Here is an 18,756-nt window from a genome sequence, read left to right on the forward strand (position 1 = left end):
ATTACACCAATTCAAAGCTTTACGGAGCGTAATAAAGTGTCATAAATGCCACTCAACATGTATTTAGACCAAAATACCTTGAACAAGTAACAAAGTTTAAATTAATTTGATGATAGCTTACGTGAAGTTTATTGAATTTTATTCAATTCAGTGGTGATCTAGTTACGAGAATCCATGTTGAACATCCCAGACACATAAGAAAAAAGAAGCTGCAAATTTTCACTAAAAAAATCTTATTTATTTAGAAGATTGAAAAAACCTATTCGGTTTAGAAGATTGAAAGAAATCTATTTAATTTAGAAGGTTGAAAAAAACTACTTAGTTCAGAATATTGGGAGAAACCTATTCGGTATAGAAGATTGGAAAAGATTGAAGAATCTTATACTAATTATAAGATTGAAAAATCATATTCCACTTAGAAGATTGTAGAATCTTATTCAACCAAGAAGACTGAAGAATCCAAATTGATTTAGAAGATTTGAAAATCTTATTCAGTTTAGAAGACTTAACCAGGGGCAAATCCGAGGACGATCATGAGGAGTACATTCTAAGATGAAGGCATTATTATCAAGCGTCTTTAAGATGATCCCTCAAGGTAACACTTAACTGTTTTTGTCGTGCTTTCCATTATTTGGTTATAATACTTGTGCAGGAAGAAGGTTGTGAAAGAGATTTTGCATGAAGGAGATCCCAATAAATTAATAGGACGTTCCTTGATGAAGATATCCTAGGCCCAGGCGACTTTCAATAAATTCCAAGAGAATTTGATGTTTGGAAACGTTTGTTCATCTCAAACGTGTCCTCCAAGAAACATTTAAAGTTCCATGTTATTTGATTTCTTTTAGATGGGGATTCTTATCTGGGAAATATCTCAAGAGTTACCAAGTGCTGCATCATAATCTATTAATGCACGCCCTCTGCATATGAGATATTTAGTGGAGAATTTCCCTCTCAAGGCGCGCCCTCAGAAGAAAAATTCTATTAAATTATTCAATGAATATGTCCTGATGGTCAGATGAGTTATAGTTATTACTTAAATTATGGTTCCGCTGGAACCAATTACTCGTCTTTCAAGATATACCCTTTCCTCAAAGTGCGCCCTCTAAAAAATATTGATGGTGAGGTGAACTTTATTAACTACAAGGAGAATTTTAATACTGGAACTTCATAAAAAAAGAAGTTATCAGAGTAGAGGTATGATAAATCCTAGGATGCGCCCCTTGACTGTCAAGGTGAGGCCCCGTGACATAAAGAGCTCCTCCATCTAAGTATGTAATATTTTATCCTCCGCAGTTATAAGTGACCTCTCCAAGGACATCTCTCTCAGGGCGCGACTCCATTAAGATACCCATGTCATCTTCTTCAAAATTGCAGACATGATTTAATGAAGTACAATGATCTTTATAGTGTGTCGAGAGTTTAGAATCAACGAACATGCCCTCATATCTTCAATAATCTGAGTGACTTTTCAGGGCGCTCCCTGAGCATATCAGTCTCATATGTCAAAGACTTTTCTTTGATATGATTACCAAGGTCATCTGGTTTTTTTAACAAGAAGAAATTATAGGAGTTGCTTTAGAAAAATATGAGAAAGATAAGGCTATCAAGTACTTCCAACAGAATGCAAGCTCGGGGGTTTGAAAACTTCTTATTAATTCTGGGGTGTTACATATTGTCACATGCATAAGATATATGGCCTTTCCTAAAAATCATGGAAATGCCCAAGTTCAGGGAAACACTCAAGAAAATTTCTCTGAGAGTCAGATGCCATTTATTGGATACCACTTCGTGAGATGCCTCGTTAAAAGATGCTTATACATAAGATAGTTTATGCATTCCTTGAGTTTTGTTGAAGATAGAAGCCTTCTAAAAATATTCATCTTGGATTTGGTTTTATTATAAAAAGATTTTGTAGAAGACCCTTGACGAGGTAGACGCTCCTTTAATAGATGACGCGCCCTCCAAGTATAATTTCCCTTGTCGAGGTAGACGCTCCTCTTACATAAGATACGCCCTCCAAGGATGATACCCTTGTTAAGGTGGATGCTCCTCTTACAGATGACGCACCCTCCAAGGATGATTTCCCTTGTTGAGATGGATGTTTCTCTTACAGAGGACGCACTCTCCAAGGATAAATACCCATGTCAAGGTGTACGCTCCTCTTATAGGGGATGCCCCTTCCAAGGATGATTCTCCTTGTCAAGGTAGACACACTTCTTACAGAAGACGCGCCCTGGAAGGATGAAAATCTTGTCGTGGTGGACACGTCTCTTACAGAGGAAGCTTTGTCCAAGGATGAATACCTTTGTTGAGGTAGACGCGACACATGTGAAGGATGCACCTGCGAAGAATGAAAACCTTGTCGAGGTTGACGCTGCTCTTACAGAGGACGCGCCCTCTAAGAATGTTACTTTTGTCGAGGAAAACGCTCCTCTTATAGAAGATGCGCCCTCCAAGGATGAATTCTATTTTCAAGATGGATGCTCATCTTATAGAGGACGCACCCTCATAGGATGAATACCATTTTAAAGGTTGTTAGGATGAAAACACACGCTCATATTCATGCAAGTTTACGCGATCGTAAGTAATATAGAATTAATTCTAGTTTGTTCCCACAGAAACTGGTTTAGGTTAATTTTAATCAATGTACTTATGCAACAATGTTATGGTTATTATTCAATTGTAAGATGATCACAAATTGAGATTGTTTATAACTATGATTAACTAGAAATTATACTAACTAACATTAACTAAGAGAATTAAAGGTTGATTACTTATATGAAACAAATATGGGATTCTAACTTCATTACTATTTCATTCAATAGCTTTTTCGTTCTTAACCTTAGCATGCAATGGTGATGACACTAATCAGATAACATGAAACTAGTAAAGGCCAACTTTCATTGTACGAATACTCTACTACCAGACATCCACAAAAGAGATAGAAGCAGAATAGACACCAATTAAATTGAGACCCTATATGTCTATAGAATTTGACAACATAATGGTATAATGTGCAAGTTATCTATCATGATTACATAGGGCAATTAAGATGATTAAAATTACCTACGAATCATGCATATCAAATACATAAACCTATGCTAGCATGGAAATTTCTAAACTTCTATATTCACTTTTGCTTCAAAAGAGATTAACACGCTATCTGATAAGTTCGCGACGCTCGTTAGACGAATAAGCACAACCAAAACTATGCTATCATACAATCACCATACACTAAGCTATCAAAACATAACTATTGAAATCTATAAGTAAATCCAGTAGAACCCTACAATAATGATTAGAATATAACCGAACTCATCATCACCATGGGTTCCGATGAAAATATGGTATAATAAACTTGAAGGGTTTTTAGCACATAAACGCAGCGAAAATGTAAATTTAAATCTTAAAAAAAACGAAACCCTTCGCAGGATCCACGGTAAAAATAATATTTAATTCGTAGTTCAGTATGGTTACCTTAAGAAGCTTTACGTTAATGGAAAGATGGAGGTCTTTAATGGCGATCCAAAAACGATGAACGGAGATCCATAGCAGCTGCTCTTCAAGTGTGAAGCACTCCACCGGTATCCACCAAGAAAATGATGTAATGAAGGAGGAGGAGATGGAGAGAATTAGGGTTTTGTAAATCTTTTTGGTTTAGGCAAAAATAAGGTTTATAATAGTATATTTATAGGCAAAATTTTCAGCTGAAAATTTTCCCATAAAATATTCTTATTTTTAACCCTTTATTATTCTCACTATTAATTAAAACACCTTTTAATTATTAATCCTTTTTCTAAACTCTTTAGAAATAATTCTCTCACTTGATTTAATTTCCAAAAATTAAATTCTTAATTAATAATATTCAGAACCTTTTCTTAATTAATTTATAATCAATTAAATCTCATTTAATCAATTATTATATTTTCCAATTAATTTTTTATTTCATAAATAAATAATTATCAGCCATTATTAATTAATTTCTCCACCATTAAATCATTCTCTTTTATGGTGTGACCCTGTAGGTTCAATATTAAGCCGGTAGTAAAAATAAATAATAATAAAACTATTTTATCATTATTTATATAAATTCTCTAATTTATTAAATATGAATAATTAATTAATCATATTTATTCTACATCGTGAGGGATACTTCTCAGCATATCGCGACTATCGGATAATACGAATTCACTGCTTAGAATACCAAGAACCTATTCAGTGAGTAGTTACCGTACAATTAATTCCTTCTACCCTGCAATGTCACGATTAAATACAAGGCATGGAACTTGTGTCAAGCCTATCTTCTTTAATCACTTGCGTTCACATTCACTATGCTTAGTTGTATTTAATGTAAATTAGAAACTCCTTTCTAATTTCATTCACTTTGGCCAGAGATTCCTGAACTAACATAAGTGGATCAGCATTGAACATTCTCTTCCTACACTGGAAGGGGTAGATCCTTTATTGATCATACACTATCTTCGTGTACAATTTCCTAAACCCAGTAGAGCCCTTATAATTGTCCCTTGAGACTAAAAACTAAACCAAAGCATAGTTCAGCGTACACAAGATGACTATGATGACCTCAAGTCTAAGGATACTTGTACAACTATCACTATGTGAACAACTGCTGACACATGAGTGAACTCCATCAGTTGTTCAGCTGTGTGAGTCATGTTCAGTGAACTTATTCTATAATAAGCACCTACATACTAGCTATAGTGTCACCACACAAATGTCTATGAGAATAAAAATCCTTCATAATGAAGCAAGCATATTATGTACCGATCTTTGCGGATTATTAATTACCAGTTAGCAATCCTACGACCAGGAACTATTTAAGTTTAGAGTTATCATCTTTTAGGTCTCATTATTATGATCTCATCATAATCCATAAAAAGCTTTACTCTAAACTGTGGTATATCTTATTTAAACATTTAAATAGATAGAGCCCGCAATAAAAACAAAACAAGTCATTTATTAATATCAATGAAATCAAAACAGATTACATAAAAGTTATTCCTAAATCCTCATACATGATTAGACTTATGACATATCTCTTTCAATCTCCCACTTGTACTAAAGCCAATCACTCTGGTATGTAATACCCATCTTATCTTTATGACGATCAAAGTGACTCTGAGAAAGTAGCTTTATGAGTGGGTCTGCTATGTTGTTATGTGTGTCAACTCTCTCGACGTTGACATCTCCTCTATTTTCAACTCAGATTCACCACCAAAAACAAGAAAAATGTCCTGAGTCTTTCGCAAGTACTTAAGGATGTTTTTCACTGCTTTCCAGTGGTCTTCACCTGGATTGGACTGATATCTGCTCGTCACACTAATTGAATAAGCAACATCAGGCCTTGTACACAACATCGCGTACATGATAGATCCTATTGCTGAAGCATAAGGAATCTTACTCATACGCTCTCTTTCCTCAAGTGTCTTAGGAGACATTTTTTCGGAAAGGGACACTCCATGGCTCATCGGTATGAGACCTCTTTTGGAGTTTTCCATGCTAAACCTTTAAGCACTTTCTGGATGTATGTACCCTGGGTAAGACCTATCATTCTTCTAGATCTATCTCTATAGATCTTCATACCGAGAATGTAGGATGCTTCTCCCAAGTCCTTCTTGGTGAAGTTCTTTGATAGCCATACTTTGACTGATTATAGCATTGGTATATCATTTCCTATAAGAAGTATGTCATCCACATACAATACAAGAAATATTACCGCGCTCCCACTAACTTTCTTGTAGACACATGGTTCATCTATGTTTTTGATAAAACCAAACTCTTTGATTGTCTCATCAAAACGGATGTTCCATCTACGAGAAGCTTACCTTAAACCATATATGGTTCGCAGCAGCTTACACACTAGGTGTTCATTTCCCTTGGAAAGAAAACCCTCTGGCTGTGTCATATACATTTCCTCCTCAAGTTCCCCATTGAGGAAGGCCGTTTTCACGTCCATTTGCCAGATCTCATAGTCGTAGTAAGCAGCAAGCGCAAGCAAAATCCGAATTGATTTTAACAGGGCTACAGGCGAAAAAGTTTCATCAAAGTCAATCCCTTGCCTTTGTTTGAATCCTTTTGCCACGAGCCTGGACTTATAGGTCTCCACCTGGCCATCTGCTCCAATCTTTCTTTTGTATACCCACTTGCACCCAATAGGCTTAACACCTTCAGGAGCCTCAACCAGAGTCCATACTTGGTTGGTATACAAAGATTCCATTTCGGATTTCATGGCACTATGCCATTTCTCTGAGTCAACACTACTCATAGCCTCATTATAGGTCACAGGGTTATCATCATCAGTGATTGACAACTCATTGTCATTCTTAATGACAAGGCCATAATACCTCTCAAGTTGGCGAGACACTCTCCCTGTCCTACGAATGGGCTGTTCCACAGAAGGTTGTTCAGTCTGAACAGGTGTTTGCACTTGATCCGTAGTAGTTTGTGCTTCTTGAACTTCATCAAGTTCAATTATGCTCCCACTGTTTCCTTCAAGGATAAACTCCTTTTCCAAGAAGGTAGCATGTCTGGAGACAAACACCCGATGATCGGTGTAAAAGTAATACCCCAAAGTCTCTTTAGGATATCCCACAAAATTATATTTTACGGATCGAGATTCCAGCTTATCTGGGTCAACTTTCTTGACATAAGCTGGACATCCCTAAATCTTAACGTGTTTAAGACTCGGTTTCCTTTCTTTCCATATCTCATATGGTGTTTGAGGAACAGATTTAGAAGGCACCTTATTCAGTAAATATGCTGAGGTTTCCAATCCATAACCCCATAGGAATACTGGAAGATTCGCATAGCTCATCATGGACCGAACCATATCTAACAATGTTCGATTTCTCCGTTCAGATACCCCATTTAACTGTGGAGTATATGGAGGAGTCCACTGGGAGACTATACCATTTTCTTTGAGATAATCTACAAACTCTCCATTCAAGTATTCACCACCTCGATCTGATCGAAGAGTCATAATACTGTGTTTGGTTTGTTTCTCCACTTCATGTTTATATTCTTTGAACTTTTCAAAGGCTTAAGACTTGTGTTTCATCAAATACACATATCTGAATCTAGATCTATCATCTATGAAAGTAATGAAGTACGAAAATCCACCCATGGCTTGCGTAGACATTGGTCCACATACATCTGTGTGTACCAATCATAGCAAATCTGCAGCCCTCTCTCCATGTCCACTAAATGGAGATTTGGTCATTTTACCCAATAGACAAGACTCGCATGTAGGATATGATTCAAAATCAAAGGGGTCAAGTAACTCTTCCTTATGCAATATCCGCAATCTATTTTCACTAATATGACCTAGCCTACAGTGCCATAAATAGGTCAGATTTTCATCATCTCGTTTTCTTTTATTATTTTGTTCAATCTGAAGTAAATCATGCTCTACGTCACATACATACAGACCATTATTTAAAATGCCACGTCCAAAAAGAACATTATCTCTAAGGATAGAACATTCATTATTCTTAATAATAAATGAAAAACCATCCACATCCAACATAGGAATAGAAATATTATTCCTCACAATAGAGGGAATGTAATAACAATTATTCAAAATAATAGTCTTGCCCGTAGGCATATGTAAACTAAATGATCCTACAGATATGGCCGCAACCCTTGCTCCATTGCCCATACGTAAAATTACCTCATCTTTTTCAAGAGTCCTACTTCCCTTTAGTCCTTGTAATGAATTGCAAATATGAGAACCACAGGAGGTATCTAATACCCAAGTAGAAATTTGACCTAGTGACATATTAACTTCGATCATGAACATGCCTGAATCAGAAGTGGTAGTCTCACTACCCTTCATCTTCAATTCTGCAAGGTAAACCTTGCAGTTCCTCTTCCAGTGCCCCAACTTGTTACAGTGAAAACAAACAACTAAATTAGGACCAGTCAACTTGTGAGCATCTAGTATGCTCCGGAGTGATAGTGCAGAAGACATGACGAATATAGTAAATCTGTAAATGATAAACACATAACAACACTTAGCAAATATTCAATTTCATTTCAAAACACTATATGAATTGGGTCTTTATTCATAAGTGTCTCCCACTAGTTTATCTAATTTTTTTCAACCCCCTAAGTGAAAATTAAGCATTCATAATGCTAGTGGGAATAGGGATCCTACATTCCATTACACAACCTCGGCTGTGGCACGAAATGTCATGTGATGTTCAATAGGCAGACAACTCTTGTTAATTACATCTTATGTTATTCCCTAATATAAGTTTAGCCTCTTGAATAATTGAGTCATGACTGTGGCACGACAAACTCAATATTCTAAGTCAAGTTTAACCCAACATTTCGTACAATTGACTCAGTCTCCAACGGCCCACGGCTGTAACACGTACCGACCTTTAGACTCTAATTCAATGTACAATTCTCTATGTAATAGACAAGTATTTCTTATTTCGAATTCAAAGCCCTCGGCTGTAGCACGAAACGACAATGATTTAAAAATAAGAACCACTTTTTACCTTGTTGGAAGGCTATGACCGACACAAGCCCGTTGTGTCATTGGCCAATTACTGTTTGATATTATTTAATTTTAGAGGGATTATATTACGTTACAATCATAATCATATTATAAAGAGATTCTTCCATTTAAATTAAATATTTCAAATCAATAATCGATAATCAGATGATTCCCAGATCGGGTGGAGCATTGTCAAGAGGCGTCACTTAATAGCCCTTTCTTACAGATAAAAATCTGTTGTTGACAGAATCATCCTTTCTCTCAATACTGAAAATGCATATTCAATTACGTGTTTCATAAACACAAGAATCTCATGATTGTATTCATAATATTTATTGTTAAGACAAGAAATGATTCCTATTCTAGATTTTCTAGAGCACGCCTTATATTGATTTAAGTTCACCTAAATCTATCATCGCATGGTAAACATATGCATATATCTGATATATAAAATTAAATAAACAAGTAAATATAAAGTGCAATAAAGTAAATGTTTTTGGTTATGGCCCCATCCTATGTGATCTTTATCAAGCTCATGATAAAGATCAAGGTCAATCTAATATGGTGATGGAAATAAATACAACTACTTATTACATAAGTCTTCTTCTTTGTTTAGACTTCTTGTATGCCTCGTCTTCTTCTTTGTATCACCTCCATTGGATAGCCTTCTTGAGTCTTCAATTACATTACATGATTGAAAGTAAAACTAATCTAATGAACTCACAAGAATAACTCGAGTTACATTCGAGATTTATGATTACAAAGATTGACGACATGCAAGTCGTATTTAAAACCAAAACCAAAACCATTACACTAAGGTCGAAAGGCCATAACCATCCACCATGCTCATACAACACATAAAAGCATGTTAAAACACATAATCTGATCTTAACATATCATATTATCCATGATCTAATCATAAAAAGAAAATATGACAAAAATCAGAAAAATCAGAATCAAATCAGAAAAACAAGAATCACTGTTTACGGGTAGTAAACGACGTCAAACACCTTACAGACGAGTCGTTGAGAGCTATAGCTATCAGTTTTGTTCAGACACTCGTTTACCTATGGAATCGGGTATTCGTTTGCGTAAATCGGACACCAGACCCAGATTTCAGCAAATCTGCAGCAGCCAATTCAGAATCCGTATCTAATATGATTCTCATAATTAGAACAAACATAAATCATGTATATATCAGTATATATACAGATTACATAATCATCTTATGATTATACAACTCATATGAATATCATATATTCAAAACCATACATATATAAGCATATTATATCAACATCAAATTCTGGCGAATCACGTACATGCTCATATATCGAAAACAGTTAAACACATAAACGAATTAAAAACTTTTCACAAGTAGCTCTGATGCCATTGAAGGGTTTTTAGCACATAAACGCAGCGAAAACGTAAATTTAAATCTTAAAAAAAAAACCGAAACCCTCCGCAGGATCCATGCGAAAAATAATACTTAATTCGTAGTTCAGTATGTTTAACTTAAGAAGCTTTACGTTAATGGAAAGATGGAAGTCTTTAATGGCGATCCAAAAATGATGAACGGAGATCCTTAGCAGCTGCTCCTCAAGTGTGAAGCACTCCACCGGTATCCACCAAGAAAACGATGTAATGAAGGAGGAGGAGATGGAGAGAATTAGGGTTTTGTAAATCTTTTTGATTTAGGCAAAAATAAGGTTTATAATAGTATATTTATAGGCAAAATTTTCAGCTGAAAATTTTCGCATAAAATATTATTATTATTAACCCTTTATTATTCTCACTAATAATTAAAACACCTTTTAATTATTAATCCTTTTTCTAAACTCTTTAGAAATAATTCTCTCACTTGATTTAATTTCCAAAAATTAAATTCTTAATTAATAATATTCAGAACCTTTTCTTAATTAATTTATAATCAATTAAATCTCATTTAATCAATTATTAAATTTGCCAATTAATTTTTTATTTCATAAATAAATAATTATCAGCCATTATTAATTAATTTCTCCACCATTAAATCATTCTCTTTTATGGTGTGATCCTGTAGGTTCAATATTAAACCGGTAGTAGAAATAAATAATAATAAAACTATTTTATCATTATTTATATAAATTCTCTAATTCATTAAATATGATTAATTAATTAATCATATTTATTCTACATCGTGAGGGATACTTCTCAGCATATCGCGACTATCCGGATAATACGAATTCACTGCTTGGAATACCAAGAACCTATTCAGTGAGCAGTTACCGTATAATTAATTTCTTCTACCCTGCAATGTCATGATTAAATATAAGGCATGGATCTTGTGTCAAGCCTATCTTATTTAATCACTTGCTTTCCCATTCACTATGCTTAGTTGTATTTAATGTAAATTAGAAACTCCTTTCTAATTTCATTCACTCTGGCCAGAGATTCCTGAACTAATATAAGTGGATCAGTACTGAACATTCTCTTCCTACACTGGAAGGGGTAGATCATTTATTGATCATACACTATCTTCGTGTACAAATTCATATACCCAGTAGAGCCCTAATAATTGTCCCTTGAGACTAAGAACAAAATCAAAGCATAGTTCAGTGTACACAAGATGACTATGATGACCTCAAGTCTAAGGATACTTGTACAACTATCACTATGTGAACAACTGCTGACACGTGAGTGAACTCCATCAGTTGTTCAGCTGTGTGAGTCATGTTCAGTGAACTTATTCTATAATAAGCACCTACATACTAGCTATAGTGTCACCACACAAATGTCTATGAGAACAGACATCCTTCATAATGAAGCAAGCATAGTATGTACCGATCTTTGCAGATTATTAATTACCAGTTAGTAATCCTACGACCAGGAACTATTTAAGTTTAAAGTTATCATCTTTTAGGTCTCGTTATTATGATCTCATCACAATCCATAAAAAGCTTTACTCTAAACTGTGGTATATCTTATTTAAACATTTAAATAGATAGAGCCCGCAATAAAAACAAAACAAGTCTTTTATTAATATCAATGAAATCAAAATAAATTACATAAAAGTTATTCCTAAATCCTCATACATGATTGGACTTAGGACATATCCCTTTCAAAACTAAGTCTTTATAAATACGAATAATAAACCAAGTACGTTAAACAAGAGTATAGGTTCAATAAATAAGAAAACTAGCATCCAATAGTATAACTTAAAAAAACAAATCGCAAGAATAAACTAGATACTCTTCGCCTTGGTTGAATTGTGCTATACGGTCTTCTTACGTCTTCTCCTTAAGCTCTGGTATGTCTTGTTATGAAAAACGATCTTAAGTTATATAGTAGCCCTGATCAGTAGAGAAGTCCAAAAATTAATCTTCTATTCAAAACAGGATTCTTGAAACTCGACCCGGCGCGACCACATGCTTCACCAGCGTGGGCGCACTGTCATTCTGTTCACCCGGTGCGGGCGCGCGCAACTATAGCGCGGGCGCGCTGACTTTCTGGAAAAAACTTTGATTTTTATTTTTCTGGCTGGTTTGAGATGGCGATCCGTGAGCTTACTTTCTGGACACATTCCTAGCACCAAATTAGCACCAAAATAATGCTAAATCTCCTGACTCTTTCAATTATGCTTGAAATGCAAAAAAACTACAAAACACATCAAATACACAAATAACTCGAGTACAAAACACCAGTTCAAGCCTTTATAGAGAATTCTAATTGGACATAAATGCCACTTAACACACCCCTAAACTTGAACCAATTTTGTCCTCAAGAATAAACAGACTCAAAGAACAAGAAATAAAAATGAATGAATGTAACTAATATGAATGCAACGATCCCCTTAGAATAACTAAACTAACCAATGACCAACATCTCAACAAATGCAGTTATTCACATAAAGATCAATCAAATCTCACAAATCAACTTACAAGCTAGAAATGTGTGTGTGTGCAAATGCTTAACCGATATACTATCATAACTAGATCAATAATCACGACTCACTACTCATCAAGGCAATCACAAGGTTATAAATAGAATAAAAGCTAAACTTAAAATTACTGACAACACTTCAATTTTTATATCGGAGTTATATAAGGATTCATGCTTTTATTCACAACACATAAAAAATCACAAATACGCTTATTTGATCGTGCAATAAGTGAGGTCCACAAAAGACTTATACAATAATACCAATGTAGCGAGCGTTAGGTTAGTGGATCCCATACTATAAAAGCCTTAGGTCACTAGGCACAAAGTCCCCTAAGAACTTAAAAACTCAAGTATTAAAAAGCCCACTCGTGATCAATTTTGCATAAACACATATTTTTTTCCTTTTCTCTTTTTTTTTTCAATTTGTGAACGAGTGTGTTTCGCTCCATCTCGCTCAACCCTAGACTACTCATATAAAATGAGCCGGCTACTAGCCATTTGACACCTAGCCATAATAACTAGCAATGAAATCCAATTTTTTTCTCTAATTTTTAAATATCCATGTTATATTATCATTAAGAGAATATCCTAAATTTTAAATATAAACAAGTGATTAAACCTCGACAAACAAATAAACCATGACCATGACCTAGCACTTAAGCAACCTATAAGACTTAGTGAAATTTTTATTGCTTCTAGCATGCAAATCAACTCGATAAGACTTAACATCCCTAAACACGACATTACTACACTAGCATCAATATCACAAATCAGTCGGAAAAGCAAACTTAAGGGATCATGATATAAAGCACATGAATGAAACTATATGCAATATACTATCATGCAAAATAAAAAAACTACTACATGGCAAATTTGCAACTATATGAACTAAACTAGAATGAATAAGCAAACTATATGAGACACACACATAACATATATTCCTTAACTATTACCCCCAAACTTAATATATTTAATGTCCTCAGTAAAGGTAATAGTAAGGAATTAGGCATACCTACTCAGAATCAAGGTCATCACCCTCATGGGGTGGAGTGTCAGGAGTGTTTGGAGGCGGGTACACATAGTCCTCTCCGAATACTGGCCACTGGATATCAGTTGGTGCCTCATAAAAAGCAATCCAACCCATCTCCACAATCATCTCTAACAACTTACCATCCCTCCCTGATTGCAGAAAACCTCGCTTCTTGGCTATGGGTTTCAAAAGCAGCCGCATATACTCTGCCCCAGCCTCCGGAGTTGAAAACCTAGGCCTCACACCACCAACACTAGAAGAATCGCTAGTGCTGCTGCTAACTTGGGTTCGTTGTCTTTTGGGTGCCACTGGAAGTGAATAAGAGAGAATAAAAGATGTGTGTACAAAATAAATTTATGTTTGAGAATTTGAGAAGTGATGAAGTAGTTTGTGTATAAGTGTATGTATATATAGGAGATTAGGAATTAGTTATGGAAAAGACCTGGGATTAATGGGAGTAATGTAATTAATTTGGAATAGAAATTATGGGAAGTGGAGGAGAGAATTTCGGGTATGAATTGATTTTGTATTCAAATTCCCGATTTTCTGCTTTTTTCGGGTCCAGGAAGCCAGCGCGGCCGAACTGCCTAGCAACGCGGGCGCACCGTGCTTCTGGAAAACCAGCGTGGCCGCCTCGCATACCAGCGCGGGTGCGCCGTGCTACTGGAGTTTCAGCACGTACGCCCCACTCTTCAGGGCGTGCTCACCGTGCTTCTTTAGTTGGCACTAAATTTTTTTCTTTTTCTTATTTTTTTGTGTTTTTCTCCTTTTTTCTTCTTTCTCTATTTACTAATGTACCACAAACTTGGGTTGCCTCCCAGGAAGCGCTTGGTTTACGTCGTTATCTTGATGTGAACTCGAGATCAAATGGACAATAAAACGACAGTAACAACCTCACGGTTTGTCATATCACCATAGTAATGCTGCAACCTCTATCCAGTTACCTTGAATGCTTGGCCTGGATCATTCTCAAAAATCTCCACCGTTCCATGTGGAAACACAATTTTGATAGTAAACGGCCCTGCCCACCTCGACTTCAACTTTCCAGGAAAAAGATGAAGGCGAGAGTTGAACAAAAGAATTTGTTGCCCCGACACAAATGATTTGAGCACTAGACTCCTATCATGCTACCTCTTGACTTTCTCCTTATACATTTTGTTGTTCTCATACGCTTGAAGTCGAAACTTATCGAGTTCATTCAATTGAAGCATTCTCTTCTTACCAGCTGCATCCAAATCAAGGTTTACCTTCTTCAAAGCCCAATATGCTTTGTGCTCGAGCTCCACAGGAAAATGACACCCCTTACCATAAACATACTGAAAACGGTGACATACCTAGCGGAGTCTTATATGTTGTTCGATACACTCAAATAGCTTCATCTAGCTTCAAAAACCAATCCATTCTTGATGGACACACCACTTTCTCTAGAATATGCTTGATCTCCCTGTTAGACACCTTAGCCTGACCATTAGTCTGAGGATAATAGGCTATAACAATATGATGATTCACATTATACCTTTGCATCATAGCAGTGAACTTGTGATTACAGAAATATGATCCCTCATCACTGAATATGTCTCTTGAAGTCCCAAATCTTGTGAATATCTGCTTATGAAGAACATTTAGCACTACCTTCGCATCATTCGTTGGTAAAGCCTTGACTTCCACCAATTTCGAGACATAATCAACTGCAAACAAGATATACTGATTATTGCAAGATGAGACAAATGGCCCCATGAAGTCGATTCCCCAAACATCGAAGAATTTAACCTCAAAAAGTACATTAAGGGGCATCTCATCCCTCTTAGACATATTACCCACACACTGGCAGCGATCACACTTCAAAACAAACCGATGCGCATCCTTAAACAATATAGGCCAAAAGAATCCCGCTTGAAAGATACGAGCTGCTGTCTTCTCTCCACCATAGTGGACTCCATAAATAGTTGAATGATAGTCTCACAAGATACCATCCGTCTCGCTGTACGGAATACATCTCTTGATGATCTGGTCAGCTTCTTACCTAAATAATAATGGCTCATCCCACATGTACCACTTCACCTCATGAAGAAACTTCTTCCTTTTAGCAGAAGACAAGTCTGGAGGCATGATATTGCCCACAAGGTAGTTCACAATGTCCGTGAACCACGGTTTTTCCTCTTGCACCCCAAACAAATGCTCATCGGGAAAAAACTCATTTATCAAGGTCTTATCCTGTGAAGTCGCACTTGGATCTTCTAAATGAGAGAGATGATCAACAACTTGATTCTTAGTACCTTTTCTGTCCTTGATCTCCAACTCAAACTCTTGAAGTAAAAGAGCCTAATGAATCAATCTAGGCTTCGAGTTCTTCTTCGAGACGAGATAGAGAATCGCAGCATGATCAGCGAAAACTGTCACCTTCGTCCCAAGAAAATAAGAGCGAAACTTCTGAAAACCATAGACAATAGCTAAGAGTTCTTTCTCAGTAGTAGTGTAGTTTAGTTGAGCACCATTGAGGGTCTTACTAGCATAGTAGGCCACATGAAATATGTTGTTCTCTCTCTGCCCAAGAACTGCTCCAACTGCATAGTCACTTGCATCGTACATCATCTCAAAAGGTTTATTCCAATCGGGTGCAGTTATGACAAGTGTCGTGATTAAATTCTTCTTTAAGATCTCAAAAGCAACTCGACACTCATCATCAGACTTAAAATGGATATCTTTCTCTAGAAGATTGCACAAAGATTTAGAGATTTTAGAGAAGTCCTTGATGAACCGCCTATCGAAACCCGCATGACCAAGAAAGTTGCGGACTCCGTTAACAAAAATTGGTGGAGGAAGGTTTTCAATGACCCCCACCTTGGCTTTATTCACCTCAAGACCTTTACTAAAGACCTTGTGCCCAAGAATAATGCCATGTCGCACCATAAAATGACATTTTTCCCAGTTGAGAACGAGATTGGTCTCAACACACCTTTTAAGAACTGCGCCAAGATTCTGCAAGCACTCGTCAAAAGAATCACCGAACACAGAGAAATCGTCCGTGAACACCTCCACATTCTAATTAACCATGTCAGAGAAGATAGCCATCATGCATCTCTGAAATGTGACAGGTGCACCACACACCCCAAAAGAAACTCTTCTGAAGGAAAAAGTACCAAACAGGCAAGTGAAGGTAGTCTTCTCTTGATCTTCCAAAGCAATGCAAATCTAATTATAACCCGAATAGCCATCCAGAAGATAGTAGTACTTATGCCCAACCAACCTGTCAAATATTTGATCAATAAAAGGAAGAGGGAAGTGATCCTTTCTTGTGGCTTTATTTAGCTTCCCATAATATATGCAAACTCTCCACCCCGTGACTGTTCGAGTAGGAATGAGCTCATTCTTCTCATTAGCAACAACTCTGATGCCTTCTTTCTTTGGCACACACTGAATTTGACTCACCCAAGAACTGTCATAAATAGAATAGATGATCCCTACATCTAGCCACTTAAGAATTTCCTTCTTCACAACCTCTTTCATGATCGGATTAAGCCTTCTCTGTTGCTCAACATTCAGCTTGCTTCCTTCCTTTAGCAGAATTTTTTGCATACAATAAGAAGGGCCGATTCCCTTGATATCTTCTATAGTCCATCCAATTGATGATTTGAACTCTCTCAGAATTCTCAAGAGCTTTACCTCATCACTACCTGAAAAGTCAAATGCAATAATAACCGACAAAGTATATGCATCACCTAAAAAAACATACCTTAAGTGTTCAGGAAATGCTTTTAGTTCTAGTGTGGGAGGTGTCTCAATAGAATTCTTGAGTCGCCCCTTTACATTTTTCAGTTTTGATATTCCAAGAGATTCAAAAGGCATATCCGGCCTTCTCTTCCAAGGAGAAGCATTCAGATACTGCAATTTCTCATCACCTTCGTCATCTTTGCTATCTGAATTCCCCAACAAGGCCTTCTCTAAGGCATCAGACCTTAGCATTTGATCTAGTTCTAAAGTAACCAATGATTCGACCAACTCCCCTTTTACGCATTCCACGTTTTTGGTAGGGAATTTCATGGCATTGAATATATTGAAAGTCACATCCTGATCCAGCACTCGCATAGTAAGCTCACCCTTCTGCACATCTATCAAGGTTCGGCCTTTAGCCAAGAACGGTCTTCCCAAGATTATGGGAATCTTCTTATCCTCCTCGAAATCAAGAATTACAAAATCAGCAGGAAAAAGAAGTTTGTCCACTTTGACCAAGACATCCTCCACAATGCCTCGTGGATATGTAATAGAGCGATCGGCCAACTGTAAGGACATATAAGTAGGCTTTGGATCAGGTAAATCCAACTTCTTGAAAACAGAAAAAGACATCAAATTGATGCAAGCTCCCAAATCACACAAACACTTGTCGAACGATAAGTTTCTGAGAGTGCAAGTAATAGTAAAGCTTCCAGGATCTTTAAGCTTCGGAGGCAGCTTCCGTTACAGCACTGCGCTCCTCCGTGAGAGCAACGGTCTCTAAGTCATCAAGCTTGAATTTCTGAGAGAGAATACATTTCATAAACTTCGCATAATTAGGCATCTATTCAAAAGTTTCAGTGAAAGGTATGTTGATATGAAGTTTCTTGAACACCTCCAGAAACTTCTCAAATTGTTTATCCAGCTTTTTCTTCTGTAGCCTCTTAGGAAAAGAAGGTGGGGGGTAGATCTGTTTCTCCCCAGTATTACCCTCAGGAGGAGTGTGTTCCACAGTAGTCTTCCTCAGTTCTACTTCTGCTTCCTTCTGCATAGTCACTTCTTCCTCTGCCACAGCTTCTTTTTCTGAAACTTGAGATATTTCGGAATTTGCAACCTTCCTAGACCTCAATGTGATTGCCTTAACCTGCTCTTTGGCTTCGTTCTTTCCTGGAACTTCTGTGTTAATAGGTAATGAGCTAGGTTGACGATTCAGCAAGGCATTGGCAATCTGTCCAATTTGATTCTCCAAGGTCTTGATGGATACCGTTTGGCTCTCACACATGAGCCTCAATTCCTCCAATTCAATTTTTTTATTAGATTATTGCAGCTGGAGTTATTGTTTTGGTGCATATTACGGTTGCTGAAAACCAAGAGGGTTGTATTGCTTCATATAATACTGCTGATAAGGTTGTTGCACCGTATTCTGAGTATTGCTCCAGCTGAAGTTAGGATGATTATGGTTGCTGGGATGATAGGTGGCTAGAACTGGTTGCTGTGACCTCTGAAAGTTGCTCACGAACTGAGCTGAATCACTAGAAATAGCACACTACTATGTCTCATGGGCACCAGCATA

This window comes from Apium graveolens, chromosome 5 (genome assembly GCF_009905375.1).
Source record: "Apium graveolens cultivar Ventura chromosome 5, ASM990537v1, whole genome shotgun sequence".
NCBI classification, from domain to species: domain Eukaryota; kingdom Viridiplantae; phylum Streptophyta; class Magnoliopsida; order Apiales; family Apiaceae; genus Apium; species Apium graveolens.